This window comes from Megalopta genalis, chromosome 9, assembly GCF_051020955.1.
Source record: "Megalopta genalis isolate 19385.01 chromosome 9, iyMegGena1_principal, whole genome shotgun sequence".
Lineage (NCBI taxonomy): Eukaryota > Metazoa > Arthropoda > Insecta > Hymenoptera > Halictidae > Megalopta > Megalopta genalis.
Genome location: NC_135021.1, coordinates 7,039,182 through 7,055,399, shown reverse-complemented (window position 1 = coordinate 7,055,399; position 16,218 = coordinate 7,039,182).

Below are 16,218 nucleotides of genomic sequence, written 5' to 3'. Positions count from 1 at the left end.
CGTTGCTACAGACTTGTTCTATTTTTAATTTTCCCGCCTGGATCTTGTATGGAAGGCCCCAGGGGTCGGCATTTCCTTTGTCGTTTAAAAATTTTGTCCAGCTGTCTAATTTAGATTTCCTGATTAGAGACTTGTACTTATTTCTAAGTTGCCTATAATCTGATTTACGGAGGTTACGAAGGATTGGGTCTCCAGTGTGTAGGTATTTGCGGTGAGCGGTTCGGATTTCTTTGCGAAGTGCAGTGAGATTTCTGTTCCACCATGGAACAGACTTTTGAAAACGTGTTTTCCTGGGAATGGAAGCGTCAGATGCCTTAGTAATGACCTGTTCTATTTCCCAGCAGAGATGCTCTGCAGTCTGTACTGAGTCTTGCTGCTCGCAGAGGGTAGTCACAGAGGTAGTCAATTCTTCCTCAAAGTAGGACCAGTCCGCTCTCTTGAGGTTATATCGACTGGGGCCATATTGCGTGGTAAAGGTGTCCTCCGGAGGATTTACTAGGAAGGTGATGGTGTTGTGATCACTCGTTGTGAAGTCAGGAATTATTTTCCATTTGGAGATTGCGTTGTAACACGAACCGGAAGCTAGCGTTACATCAATATTTGAACGCCCATGCGTGTTGTTAAAGGTGTATTCATTTGAGGGGGTATTTATAATGAAAAGGCTGTTCTGAGCAATGAGGAGTTCTAGAGCTTCTCCTCTCTCATCCAACGCGTCACTATGCCAAAGAGGTGATTTTGCATTTGCATCCATAAGAATGATAATATGTTCTCCTCTGAGGCAACTGATTATCTTGTCTAAATGGTTCAGGTAAGGTTCAATTCTATCACAATATTGTAAGTACATGTTTATCAGATAGAATCGATAGGAGGTAGTTGTGACTTCAATGCATGTGCAATGCGTGTTGCAAAAGTTTTCGAGTTTTAGAATGGTAAAATTTGGATTAAGAATGGCTATTGCAGATTTGATGTTTTTTGATAAAATTTTCTGTGTAAAAATTTTGTTATCAGAAACTATTCTGGTCGCTAAACCAAGTCCTATAACTTTATTATTCATATTGTAAGGTTCTTGGATTGCAATAATGTCTATACTGTTTTCGTGCGCGCGTTTCCTCAAATCGTCTAGGACCGTCCTTGAGTTCTGAGCATTTAACTGTGCTATATAGATAGGGGATTTGCAGTGCTGGATTCTATTCTTTTTAGACTTGTTCACCATAATCTATTTTTGAAATATGTACTTTACTTGCGTACAGAAAGGCCGGGCATTCTTTGGAACGTGAAGAATGGTTATGTTGCTTACCAAATCTCTTGCAGTTTGCACAGGCTGGGTCCTGAGATTTAAAATTACACTCCTTGTATGTATGGCCCTCCTTTGCACAGTGACCACATGTGTCCGTTTGGGCTCTGCAGTACTTTGAAACATGCCCAAAGCTCTGACATTTATAACATCTGCTGACCATAGTAAAGTCCTGTACAAAGCAAGAGTGCCATTCCATAAAGACACGCCCTTCTTTTTTGAAAATATCTCGGATTTCTGGGGAGACTTCAACCACCCAATTAATTGTATCTCTATTTTTATTTCCTGTTTTGAAAAGAAGTTTCAAATCATCTTTGGCCTTAGGGTTTTTTAAATTGCTTAAATTTTGCTGAGTTATCGCCGCTATTATATCTTCTTCTACAATGTCTCTGGGTACTCCGTATATAATCATTGCAGGAAATGCAGCTAGAAGAAGAAAACGCATCCGCCGGATCAGCAGCGGCGAACACCGCCGCAGCATCAACGGCGACCTCAGCAGCGGCGAACACCGCCGCAGCATCAACGGCGACCTCAGCAGCGACGGACACCTCCGCCGCGAACGAGTCGCTGGACTCAATACTAGCGCAGCAGCGAGAAATCGCTGCCGCGTACGAGTCCGGGAGGGCTGTAAGTATATGCAATATAAGTGTGCACAACAGAATGTATATTTATAATATATATATTTCTAATTCTGCTGTTATGTTACAGTCCCAGTGGAGGAACATATTGGGCCAATTGACCAGAGGGGTAGCCAGGCCTAACCTGGCAAACCTGGTGGCGGCCAATGTAAGTAAATGAAAAATACTTTTATATATAATATAATATAGTAATATGTATAGTAACAAATTATAATAATAATATATACTTATACGTTGCAGAGAGAGCTCAAAAAACTGTTCAAAACAACTATTTATGGCCCTCAAAAAAGGGGCAAAGAACGGAAAGGAAAAGGAGGAAGAGGAGGAAGAGGAGGACGAGGAGGGGGAGGAGGGGGGAGTTGTAAATACGTTTTGAATTTTTATTAATTAATAAAAGGATCGTTTTTATTATTTCTGTTGTTCATTTTATTTACGAATTGCTCCATCACCATCAGTTTTTTAAATAAACGAACTACATTTAAATTATTTGTTTACTTCGCATTATCTACATATCACATCCTATCCCACTAGCACTGTCCGACAAAATCAAACTTTTTTTCTGATTTCCTATAATTATTCATCCTTACGTTTTTATTATTCTTAGTTTATTATAGTATAATGAATCATTCTATAAAAATTATAAATACATGTCTTATTAAATTATTATTATTATAAAAAAATCTATTATTATTTTAATATATATTATTATATATTAAAATTCCTACATCACCTACCCGATTACTCGACGAGCGTTCTGGCTGCAACTGCCGCGCCGCTCACGACTGCCCCGCACGCCACCTTCCCCTGGTCAAGTAACCTAGCGCGCGGCAGAATATCTTCGTGACAACTGTTCGTTTCAAGCAAGATGGACGTGCCTATATTCGAGTAAGCAGTTCGAGAGTTGGATATATCGATCCAGAAAGTCTAAGCTGGGAGGCTTCGGATGTAGAAAGGACCATTTTTTTATTATTGTTCAGATATTTACAGTATTCGACGAGCGTTCTTGCTGCAACTGCCGCGCCGCTCACGACTGCCCCGCACGCCAATAACCTACTTCCCCCACGGACGAGAGCAAGTTGCTCAAGTATTGATACTTTGGTTGACGCAGCGATTTCGAATACACGGACACGTTTGCGAATCGCAGCCAATTCGGACTCTCCAACAGACTAATCATAACGTTCGTTTTACCACATCCTCACGGGCCGCTTATCACGCACCGTATACTACTCGGTAGCAATGATCCGTGTTTCCGAATTATCACATCGTGATCGTCGAACGTGCGGCAGGTCGGAACCCGGACATTCAAGGACTGTCGTACGAAACTGTAGATATCAGTCTCCCCGCATTCCAATGATAGAGCGCATCTCCATGTAAACTGACGTACGTACATTTTTTCTTTTTTCATAATCAACAGAAAAATAAAACAAACCTTGACATAACAGCTCCATATACCATTTACAGACTGGTAAAAACAGCTCTGTATACCGTTACACACTGGTAACAACAGCTCTGTATACCGTTACAGACTGGTAAAAACAGCTCTGATAAGATTAGGTATGGGTTTGAAGAAGAAGAAGAAGAAGGTGGAAGACCGACGAACGGTCAAAGGAAAAAGAAAGAAGGTAGAAACAGTATCGAATGAATTCTACCTATCATCAAACGAGGCGGTTTTCTACCGCTGTTATTACCCGCTTTGGGAGCTTCGGAAGCGTTGACAGATGGCGCTGCGCTGGGGTGATCAAAACAATAAACGATGCGAATGCTGCGAAGAAACAATTGGAGGAAGCGCGACGACACAATCGCGCTATGGAGGCTCGCGGAGTGTATCTCGCGCCGTACAAACGTGGAAAAGGAATGAAGAAGAAAAAAAACGTCAAAAGAAAGGAAAAAGATAACTCGACGACGGACGTTGAATTGAAAATCGCCTGTAAAAGATTATCGCATTTTCGCGGAGTTTTCATGCGCGATGAATTGCCGAAACAAATATGGGTAAACGAACGAGGAATAGTGAATCTGGATAGCGGTCATGGTTCAGGAACGCACTGGGTGGCGTATATAAAGCATGATTCGCGTGTCAGTTACTTCGATAGTTTTGGAGATCTTCGACCACCGATCGAATTGATTCATTATTTCCGTCCATCACGTACAATCACAAGATTTATCAAAGATACAACGAAAGCGTGTGCGGACAATTGTGTGTGAAATTTCTGCGAGGAACTCTAATATAGTCCGTCGCAAGAATGTCAGACACGTTCACGTTATCGGGAAGAAGTAGCGTGTTATCGTCCAAGTACTTCCCGCCTATAGATCTCAACAATGCCGATTACGAACTGGGCCTGCTCGATTTGCAAACTTATTACACGATACCAAACATCAGTTCAAATATCGGTATTGGGATTAAGGCTTGGATTATTTCTCAAATAAATATGATATTAATTCTTTTTCTTAAAAAGCTTTATTTTTACTTTTATTTGAGAGAAGGTATATGTACGAATTGACTGAGCGACCAAAACTTTGTATACGCGGTATTGAGATCACTAACGGTCAGAGCACGATGTGTTCTTACAACACCGGCGATTGTATATGGCGATATCTTTGATGTACAGTTTACATCACCGTCGGTGCGCGCTGACGGAACCGGCGGAAACGTAATCTGATATTTTCGAATCTCAGTCCTAAGTAAACTATAGATTAATTTTTGTCCGAGGCTAAAGTTTTTTTTCAATACGCCCCCTCAAAAATTAAACAAAAGAAAAATACAAGTTTAACATGCAACCAATAAAAATATGTATATTTATCAACTAAATATGTTCTCTCTTTTGGGAAATACAATATGGTCTTTGGCGGCGGTTCGTGTGTCGTGGAAATGGTAAGGAGTGGGGAGACGTTTCGTCCGGGGCCCGCTAGAGGACTCATCGGTAAGGCTATCCTAGCGGGCCCTTGCCTTAGACGTAAGGGTAGGACGAAGTCTCGGTGTATATATAGGGATCGGAACGGATCGGCTACTAGCGGGAAGAGGAGCCCTCTGCTGGCGGGTCTGGAGGTAGCCGCCACAGGTCCAACATTTGTTGCTAAGGGTCAGGGGAAACCCAGAAAAACCTGACCAGACCATTTACTTCTTATAATAATTGAAAAATGAGAAAAAAATTCTATTATTGTACGCCTATTCCAATTTTCATTTGGATGAACTTCTGTCCTGGAAGGCTTGGTTAGCATATCTGCCAATTGATGACCTGTTGGAATATATTTTAATATTACCACTTTATTCTCTACCTGCTCTCTGGAAAAGTGATATTTAATATCGATATGTTTTGATCTTTTGTGACTAGAGTTGGGTTGTTTGCAATACTAATACCACCATTATTGTCTTCATAGATTACAATGGATTCTGATATATTTACTTTGATACTGTTGCTAAAGATTTTAACCATAATGCTTCTTTAACTGCTTCAAATAAAGCCATGTATTCAGCCTCAGTCGAAGAGGCCGCGACTGATGATTGCTTTTTCGTATTCCAACTAATTGTATATTTTTCGAGCAATTTAAATATATAACCTGTTGTGCTTTTTCTATCGTACATATCGTTTCCATCCCAATCTGAATCAGCATACCCTGCTGTCTATCAAGATGTTATCATGTGTACCTCTTGTGTACGTTAGTTTGATATCTGTCGTGCCTTTCAAATATCTTAAAACTCTTTTAAGACAAATCCATAATTCCTTATTTCTTTTATTTGTGTATCTGCTCAAAATGCTCACAGCTACACATAGATCAGGTCACGTACAGATCATAATATTGTTACGTGCCGAGGGCCAGGCAGTTTGGGTGGCCGGAGGTTGCATGCAATTGGAATCTTTTTGGATGAGGTGCGTAGACCAGCCGATGTTTATTTCGACACGGGTGGCTACCTTTTAGGTTAGGATGAGGTGCGTAGACCAGCCAATGTTTATTTCGACACGGGTGGCTATCTTCAAAGGGGTTTGGATAAGGTGGTTGGAGGAATTGGTGTTAGGGTGCCTCGTAACTTTGTTAAAAAGAAATAAGGATATACCTCGAGCAGCTGAGGTATACCTTGGTGGGTTCTTACCTATTACTGGTTCGAAGCAGGAGATGGTAATAATTGAAATGGAAACCAAAAAACTGGTAGAAACTAATTTATTGCGCGCTGGGTTTAACAAGTGTGAGTGTGTGTTTGTGGACTCTAAACGCGCTCTCAGTTTTTCGCACTGAGCCGGCGGGGGCTTTCGATTCTAGGCTGTTACCTCTGAGATTTGGTTGAAAGAGAATTTAACTCGATCTTGCTAATGTTTCCGTCTCAACGAATGTCACGAAACTAGCCCGCTTCCCGGTCGCGTTAGAGCCCTTTATATACTAAAATTTTATGGGAAAAATGGTAGTGGCGGTGTTGCTACGTGGTCCGGTTCCAGAACGTTCGTCGTCGTACCCCCTCGGAGGCACTCGACTCACGATATACAAATCCACCCCCGACTGGCTGCCGCCAGCCTGGCGTATGCCTTCAGGAAGGAATATAAAAAATACGTGGGAAGATTCCTCGTATGTTACAATATACATCAAACAATCAATAACATTTCGACAAGGTGCCTCATATTGTTCGTCTGAATTCAGGGCTTCATAATTAAGCTTACTTTCAAGTGGAGTATTTATGGGTTTACAATTATCCATATTAAATTTCTTCAATACTTTTCTAATATAAGTACTTTGGTCTAGAGTTATATTTTCTCCAGTCCTTTCAATTCTAATGAAACTGTTCATTACCTGTTCATTAAGTAGTCTTTGAAATTATTCATCGTTACGATATTAGCTGTCGCAACTACCAAATGATCGACATACAAAACTACATAGATATTTTTAGAAATATCTCCTTTATCTAAAATATAAGTACAACGGTCAACTGGGGAATTCTGAAAATCTTTTTAAGAGCCTTTTCGAATTCTTCAAACCAGCATCTTGCTGCTTGTTTTAATCCATACAAAGCTTTATTTAATTTACAAACTTGATTCTGTTTGTTTTCAATTCCCTCAGGTACTCTCATATAAATTTCCTCCTTTAATATACCGTTTAAAAATGCGGTTTCTACATCCATATGATGGATTAATAAATTAAATTGATTAGCATAAGCAATTATAAATCTGAAACTTGAAATCCTTGCAATCGGAGCAAAGGTTTCATTATAATCTACTAAATACTTTTGGCTAAACGCTTTTGCAACCAGCCGAGCTTTATATCTTAATGGGTTTACAAATTCATCATCTTTTATCGTAAATACCCATTTATAATTTATTATATTTTTATTGCTAGGACTTGGTACTAATGTCCAAGTTTTATTCACCATAAGAGAATTAATTTCTTCTCTAATAGCTTGTTCCCATTGTTCCCTATCATTTCTGTTATTTGTTTCCTGATATGATGCAGGAGTTTCACAAACTTCCGATTGTGCACACATCACATAATCAATCGGCATGTCCTCTTCATCATATGAAATGTGCGGTTTCCTTTTAATCCTATCACTCCTTCTTGGTTCTGATAACATTCTTTTACTGCTATTTGTACTATCTGTATTTGTACTATTCTGAGAAGAAGACCTATCTACTGTTATTTCAATATTATCATTATGGAATTTTTCATTGATTCTGTTTGGATTTATACTCTCTAGTTTATCTGTTTTTCCATCAACAGACTTACTAGGATCACCCACTGATTTTGACTTTACGTCAGAAACATCAGTTTTATTTCCGATATTTTCCGAACTTAAACTATCTGGTTTGCCATTATCAGATTTCTTTAATTCCTTTATTGAGTTTGACATTACGTCAGAAATTTCAATTTTATTTTGAGATTTTTCACAACTAATCTCTTTAACATTTGCTACCGGCCTTGACTTTAGGAAATTAACTTCGTCAAATATTGTATCTCTGACAACGAAATACTTTTCCTTTTCACGTCCCACACTCTATACCCGTTTGTTTCATAGCCTGCTAGTATTCCTTTCCATGACTTTTCGTTACAATTGGTTTTACTAGTTTTATCATGCACATATACTGTAGAATCAAATATTCTTAAATATTTTATTTGTGGAAGGAGTGATTGGACCGCACACGTCCGAATGTACTATAAACAAAGGTCTTTTTACATGATCTTTATCTTTTTCCTTTTTAAACGGCAATCGTGCTTGTTTTCCATTAACGCAAGCTTCGCATAAGTTATTATTAGGTATTATTTTATTTACCAATTCGACATCGCTAATCATTCCTTTATTTCTTAACTCTAAGAATTTACTTTTTTCAATATGTCCCAAGCGTTCATGCCATAGTTCAAAATTACCTTTGATAATACTGTACATTTGGACTGAGTTTACTTGTTCATGCTTTATTTTAAAATCTATTGTAACAAGATTGTTCGAGGACTTACCCCTGATGATCACCTTACCGGATTTAAAAATCTGTACACCTTGTTTATCAAATACAATCGTATTACCCAAACTTTGCATCTTTGATACAGAGAGCAAGTTATATGGTACTTCCGGCGAATATAGGACGTCCTTCAATTCTCCTGCGACTCCTGTGTCACTGAGTACGTCTAGTGTGTCCCTTTTTGTTGCCATGATGTATTCTCCAGATTTTGTCACTGATATCCTGATCGGTGTCTTCAGCTCCTCGTTTTGCTAAGTCCTCCCTATTGATAATATGGTCGGACGCTCCTGAATCCAATAAAAATGACATAACCCGTTCTCTTCTATCTTCAGTGCATTCCACATATCCTGCCATGAATGCAAATCCATCTGTATTTGCAGCATTTGTATTTTGCTGCACACACTGCACTGTTTGTAATGTTCTCCTGTTTTCGCCATTTTTATAGTCCATGGTTCTCTTGTGGTAGTAACAATCCTTCTTTATATGTCCTTTTCTTCCACACTGGTAACATTTTGTCACATGTGTTGCTTTTGTCTTCATGTTCGTAGACGTTTTATTTTGTATTTAAAAATTTCCATGTTTTTTTGTTTTTATAGGAAAGTCTTGATTAGTGAATCTCCTTTTATTATTATTTTGTTTAATTGCCTGGAGAATCTTTATACTTGAATCGGCATTCTCATTTAACAATTTCACCTCATGATCCAATAGCCTGGTTTTTACGAATGCAATACTTAAGTTGTCTTCAGCTAAAGTTTCAATAGCTGTTATCATTCCATCATAAGATGATGGAAGTGTTAATAACAAATGAGAAATTACATCTATCTCTTCTAATTTTCCTCCAGCTGCTTTCAATTCAGTGATTAGGCCATCAAATGTCGTGAAGTGTCTCATCAATGGGGTATCACTTTGCAATTTTATACTCAGTAATTTCTTTTGCAGAGCCAGTTGCGTGGTACACACGAGGTGTCATGCACATCAGAAAATTAAAACGGCTGCCACGGTTAAACTTCATATTATTTCGGGTCCGAAAAATTAGTAAATATTCTTCAGACGTTCTAAAGTAAAGGTGAACAGCGTTTTTCTTAAAAATATCACTGTTATGTAGTAAAAAAATCCGGTAAGTTCTCGCCTTGTGACTTGTTCAATACTTCGAACGCGGCTCGAGTCCGTCCCGACCTTCTGTTAAAGCCTCGTGCTGCGGACTCTCTCGCGGACCCTCTCCCTCGCACCGTCACCTCTCATTGGCCAGTGTTTTTCGTTAATAACTCGTAAACAAAGCCCCAGATTGCATTTTCGCAAAGGAAAAAGTTACTTCAAATGACCTCAGCTACCCTTCATTTTTGGCAGTTAAAATAATCGTCGAACACCCTGTATAGCGGTATCTTTGATATACAGTTTACATCACCGTCGGTGCGTGTTGACGGAACCGGCGGAAACGTAATCTGATATTTTCGAATCTCAGTCCTAAGTAAACTATAAATTAATTTTTGTCCGAGGCTAAAGTTTCTTTTTCGACAATCGGAGACAATAAATTCTATTTCGGCGACGAGGGTGAGGAGATAAACATCCCGGACGGCTCGTACGAACTGGGGGCGATCAACGCTTACTTGAGGCGTGAGATAAACGCGCGGTATCCTTCTCCAGCCAAAGATAACAACGATGTAGAATATCCGCTGATTCTACGAGCGATCAACAATACTATGAAAAGCGAAATTAAAAGCGCATATAAGATAGATTTTACGAAACCCGACACCGTGGGTCCAATCCTAGGATTTTCTAGGAATCGCATTCTATCACCGAACACGTGGCATGTATCGCACACTTCCGTGAATATCATTAACACGAATATTATTCGAATAGAATGCAACGTAACCACCGGTTCGTACGATAACGGGAAACTGATTCACACGATACACGAATTCACGCCTAACATGTCGCCGGAGTATAAAATATCGGAAACACCGGCACGAGTCATTTACCTCCTGATCGTTACACGATCAATGGAAGATTTAACGATTCGCATCGTGGACCAGTCTGCACGTTTGATTGATTTTCGAAACGAAGAAATCACGGTTCGGCTGCACGTTCGTCGAATCGTCTCATAACCTTGACATAGCCGTTATGTTAATTCATAATAATAATAATAGGATATCGAATACGTCGAACATAAAAAACGGCGCGCCATTTCGACAATAAGGAGAAGAAGAAGACGAGGAAACTAACCGAAACGTGGAATATTTGCGATCTTTGGGATTCATCGTTACCAAGTAATCGAACTCGCTTCACCGCCATGTCCGACGACATTCTGAACATCTCTGAGGCACCAATCTTCGACAATCGAATAACTACGATCGACAATACGTACGCCAACACAACGTTTGGAAACAGTGATGAGATAAGAATACCCATTCAACATCAAGACTTGTACACTCTTCCGTGTAAAAGCTTCCTATACGTGGAGGGAAGACTCAGCCTACCAGGAGGATCGACCAACGACACGGTGGCTCTAGAGAACAATGCGGTAGCGTTTATGTTCGACGAGATACGTTATGAACTGAACGGAGTGGAAATCGATCGGTCCAGAAATCCCGGTACAACGACGATCTTGAAGAATTACATCAGTCTGAACATTACGAAGAGCAACGCGCTTGTGATGTAAATTTTCACACTTAGATATATAAAAAACTTTATTTCATTCAAGCGGGTTACGCCTGAATGTACAATACAATAAATGAACACAATACAAATTTTAATAGTAACGACGGACAGCAATTTGATGTGTATGGGTCAAAACCCTGATTCCAACTCAATGGTCTGTCTTTGATGTGCGGTGATTTTATACAGGCTCTTATCTCGCTCCACGTGGAGCAGGCTCTTATCTCGCTCCACGTGGATCGTAGTCGGCTGGACCTTAACCGGATGTTGTTATGATGGTGTAACGGGGCGTGTAGGCTGTCACACGCTGTCCAACGCGGGCTGGATATACAGAAACGATGATCAACGGAGGGAAACTCTCACCGTAACGCTTACGAATTTGCTACATTTCAACTTTTGCGTGCATATGAACACATTGCTAGACTTCTGCGAAGATTACAAACGCGTTGTAATAAATGCTCGGCACGGATTGATTTTGATTCGCGCGCGCAACGACGCTAACGCTTTACGAAGCTGGTCCGACAATGCGAAACCTGTCCTGGATTTGTATCAAATTCAATGGAGAATGTCGCACGTCGCTTTGGATGAAATACACAAGTTGTCGATGCTGCGTATTCTTGAGAGCGAAAGAACGATCAGCATGAGTTTCCGTTCGTGGTAACTGTACAAGTATCCGATGCTGCAAACAACCACGAAGCACACGTGGGCGATAAAAACAGCTCCGCAAATGAAAAAACCGCGGTACGTGACAATCGCGTTACAAACCGAAAGGAAAAACGATTTAAAGATAAACCCTACCCAATTCGATTCGTGCTTATTATCCAATATTCGACTTTTTCTGAACTCGGAAATGTATCCCTATTTTCGATTGATGCATATGCTTTTACACAGCAAATTTACAAATTAAAAAATATTTTAAACTTTGTATTACATTTTTTTTATTCATCGTTGACGCCACCACCCTCGTTGTCGTCGTCATCGTTGATGGACAAAACGGATATTGCGCGCTAAACATATACATAACGTTGTTCGAGGATCGTACGGACAATTCCTGGACCAAAAGCGATGCTCCAACATGGGTTTGTCCCCGGCTTCCCACCAATAGAGTCCTATGCCGCACGCGAAGCATTCCACGAAATCATCCTCCCTCAGATAATAAAATCCAGCGATCGCGAGCTCCTCCGGCTTAATAAACGGGATCGGCCAATTTTCAAAGCTGCTAAGCCTGTCCTCTTCGCACCGATAATCCATACGTTCCTACGTTCTCTCTCTCTCTCTCTCTCTCTCTCTCTCTCTCTCTCTCTCTCTACAAAAAGGCGCCATAGAAATAAAAAATAATTCTAACTAAAAAAAAAGAAAAAAAATGTGTTACCTTTCGATTTCATTAGCCACATCTAAAATACACGAACTTCGCTCAAACAACAATGATATTGAATCTTTTCTTTCGAAGTTCGCGTCCAGCAATGAAGCCTGCATGGTACGTGGTATTCTTGATACATCGGCTCCGCGATCAATGAATTGAATTTCGGACAGCCGAGATATTCCAAATTGAAACTGCCAACTCCTATTTTATTTAAAATATCCTTTTCAATATGCCCCCCTTTGTACGCGACGACGGGATCTTTGTAGTCTCGAACGAAATTTTTTATAATAATGCCAATGTCCTCTTGTTGATAATTCTTTTTCCCCTGGAAATTTTTAAATGAAATCCCGTGCACGAAATTCGAGACATGCCATGCAGACTTTTGATCGCTTCTGGATAAATCCATGTAGCGAACGTACAATTCGAATTCAAATAATTCATATTCAGCGGTATGAGCATTTACGATGGCTAATTCTTTACAATTAAATTTGTTGGCTACGAAGAAACCGTCCATATCGACAATAAAATCTATTGCGGGCATCTTAAACGTAAACTTACTTTTTGCAAAATATATGTCTATAGCAACACGCACCTTTACACTGTACGACAACAATTTAATTTGCTCCGCGTTATGCTTCATCTATTTATTAACAGGCACGCACGCGCACTTCACTCTCCACAACGTCGTCAAAATGCAAGCGCAGCCTCTCTAATCTAACCCTCTCTCTTTCGCTCTCACACTCCAAAACATTTCCTATAATGTAAAAATGCAAGCGCGATAAAAAAACGCCACATGATTAAATTCAATAAGACAAGAAGACCGCTTAGAAATCGTCTCCAGACTCGTTACAAATGCGACGCATTCGTCGTGCGCGACGGTAACCGTTGCGACGCATCTATCCTCCATCTCTCTCTCACTCCTAAAAACCGCGCTTCGTTCATAGCGGACCAAGCGGAAGAGAGAGAGAGAGAGAGAGAGAGAGAGAGAGAGAAACCGTAACGATGCGTCTATCCCCCTTTCTCACTCCACTAACCGCGCAACGTATATTATTTTTCTAACATTGACGTAGGCTTTAGATTCTGCAATCTCGGTCTTGCAACCTGCTCTTCTGTCCAACCTTTTGTCCCAACACAAATCATCATATTTGGAAATCTTTTTGATTAATTTCTTAAGCTTATTATGCAAAAACTTCATTGTTACAGCAATCAGGTTCGTTTCGTTCTTCTCTTTGAGCATTTGGTAGACTTTCAGATCCAAATCTACTTCAAAGAGATTAAAAAGAATTTCAAAGAAATTTCTCAGTACTCTTTCTCCCTCGCCGTTGGAATAATCTTTATCGTCTCCTTTAGTATGTAGTTCTGCTTCAGATAATATTTGTCTCTGGCAAGCTCCTCTAATCATCGAAAGAGAGAGAGAGAGAGAGAGAGAGAGAGGGAGAGAGAGAGAGCAACGGAGGCAGAATAATACAAATAGTTAAAACCTTTCTAAATCTTGATCTAGAAACAGTTCTCACGGTAGTTGTTTTGATTTAAAACGATAATGATAAAATATATGAAAGTATATACTAATTAAAGTGATATTATCCGACATATAATAATGCCTTTAATTATAATCTTCAATCATTTTTGCTGCTGGTTAATATAGTAGATTTGATATGTTTGGATTAAATGGATTACCAGATCTATCATCTGATGCTGCTGCTCTAAAATGATTTGTTATTAAAGAAACGATTTTCATTTTTAGTTAGATAAAAAATGTAAAGGATAAACAGAAACAAGAGAAGCTTAATCAACCTTTGGAAACATTAAGAAAGAAATTGCCTGAAGACTTTAGATAGGAGCTGCTGCGGGTAAAGTAGATTGTTTTCTTTTTCTTTTTTTCTTTTTTTCTTTTTGTTTTGAGGATCTGATTACAGGTAGTAGAGGATTCAGTATAAAGTCTTTACGGAAAAGTTGCAAGCAATATGCGCAACAAGTTAATCAGTCGAAGAAAGGCTCATGTTTGGGTAATGCTGTAAAAGAAGGATATGAAAACTTTGTGAATATATTCCACACATTGAATTTACTGCAGAAGACATTGGAAATATGGGTTCCGGTCCAGAAGTAAGAAATCTAAAGTTGAAAAATGTTCTATGCGGAAGTCCTGAAATTGAAGGAAAAATGGTGGACAAAGATAGTAAGGTACCAAAAAGTGGGCACGATTTACAAGATGGATCTAGACGGGATGGATTGAGTAATGCTTATCAACGTATTCCTCATCAATTGATTGGACTTATGTATCAATTAGACTTGTCGATTCTTTGCTTACTAAGGAAGTCCATATATAAACATAAATATCCTTCATTATCGTTAGCGTTTGAAAAGTCTGATATTGATAAGTTTAGTAACATTGTTCTTTGCTACGAGAAGAAGTCTATCCATCTAAAAATTGAAAATGTAGACAAATATTATACAGATAATAATATTAGTTATGCCAGATTATTTACTAAAGAAAATCGAAGTTTCTCCATGAATAATTACCTTAATAGTTTTGTTAAACATCTAATCTCTAAGACAGATGATTTATCAAATGATATAGAATACCTTGTTATCTATACTAATTCAAGCTTGAATCTTGCGAAAGGAAACAGATTAAAAAGGGGACGATTTAAAAACTTTTATCCGTTTAAATTTGATAGCATGGAAGAACGTGATATCATATTAAGAGACTTTTTCTTTACAAATGATAATCTACAAGGGCGTGGTTTTTATCAATTTGCGCGAGATAAAATAATAAGAGATGAACTTTTAAAGCGATTAGAATTTTCGTCCGCTATGCAGACAGTAATAAAAGATAGGAAATATTCCCGGAAAGAAATAAAAGAAGCATTTTTGGATAAATTAGTATTTGCAGTTAATCAACCTAATAGAGAAGAATTGAACAGCATTATCAAAAGTGAAATGGGAAAAAATAGTAAAGTTCACGACGGTTATGTAGCATTACAAAAAATTGTGTTACGTGATTTAATAGCTTCAGAAAAAGATGGAAAACTTGGAAGTTATATATCTGAAATTACATATGGATCCAATTTATTAATGTCCTTCTTACACAATATGTTCTTGCGTAAAAACATGTTTCTCATCAATTTTGAGGAAAGAAACTATGGCATATCTGTTGACGTCACTATCAATTATAAAGATAGCATTACTTGTATAAAGCCTCACAATGCAAATAATAGTATTGGTTATTATCAGTTATTTCCTTCTAAACGGCAGGAGAAAAAGAATACATTTTCTGTGAATAAGTGCTTCGCTCTTTTCATTGAAAAATTAGAAAAGGATGAAAATATAAAATATTTTGTCATCTATACTAATGCAGACCTAAATCTTACAGAAGAAAAGAAATTCAAATATGAACGATCTAAAAATTTCTATCCTTTACAATTCAATAACATAAATATTAAAAAAAAAGGATATAAGATTTTTAACGATTGTTTTTGTATAAATGAGAATGGTCTTTATCAATTTTCGCAAAAAGAAATGACAAGGCTTTTAAATTTGTTAAAGCTGCCACCTTTTTGGCAGAAAGAAAAAGAAGAAGGAAGACTTTCTGGCAAGGGTGAAAAAGAAATAAAAGAGAAATTTTTAGATAGACTAATATTTGCAGTTAATCAGTGTGACAAGGAAGCATTGAACAGTGTTATTAGAAATGGGATAGATGAGGGTAATGTTCCATATAATTGCGAAGAATTACATGAAATAGCGTTACGTTGGTTAGAATCTCATGAATTTGGCCCTATTACTAAGGGAATAATGGAAAATTTGTTGGGAGATATAAAATATAATAGGTCTAGTTAT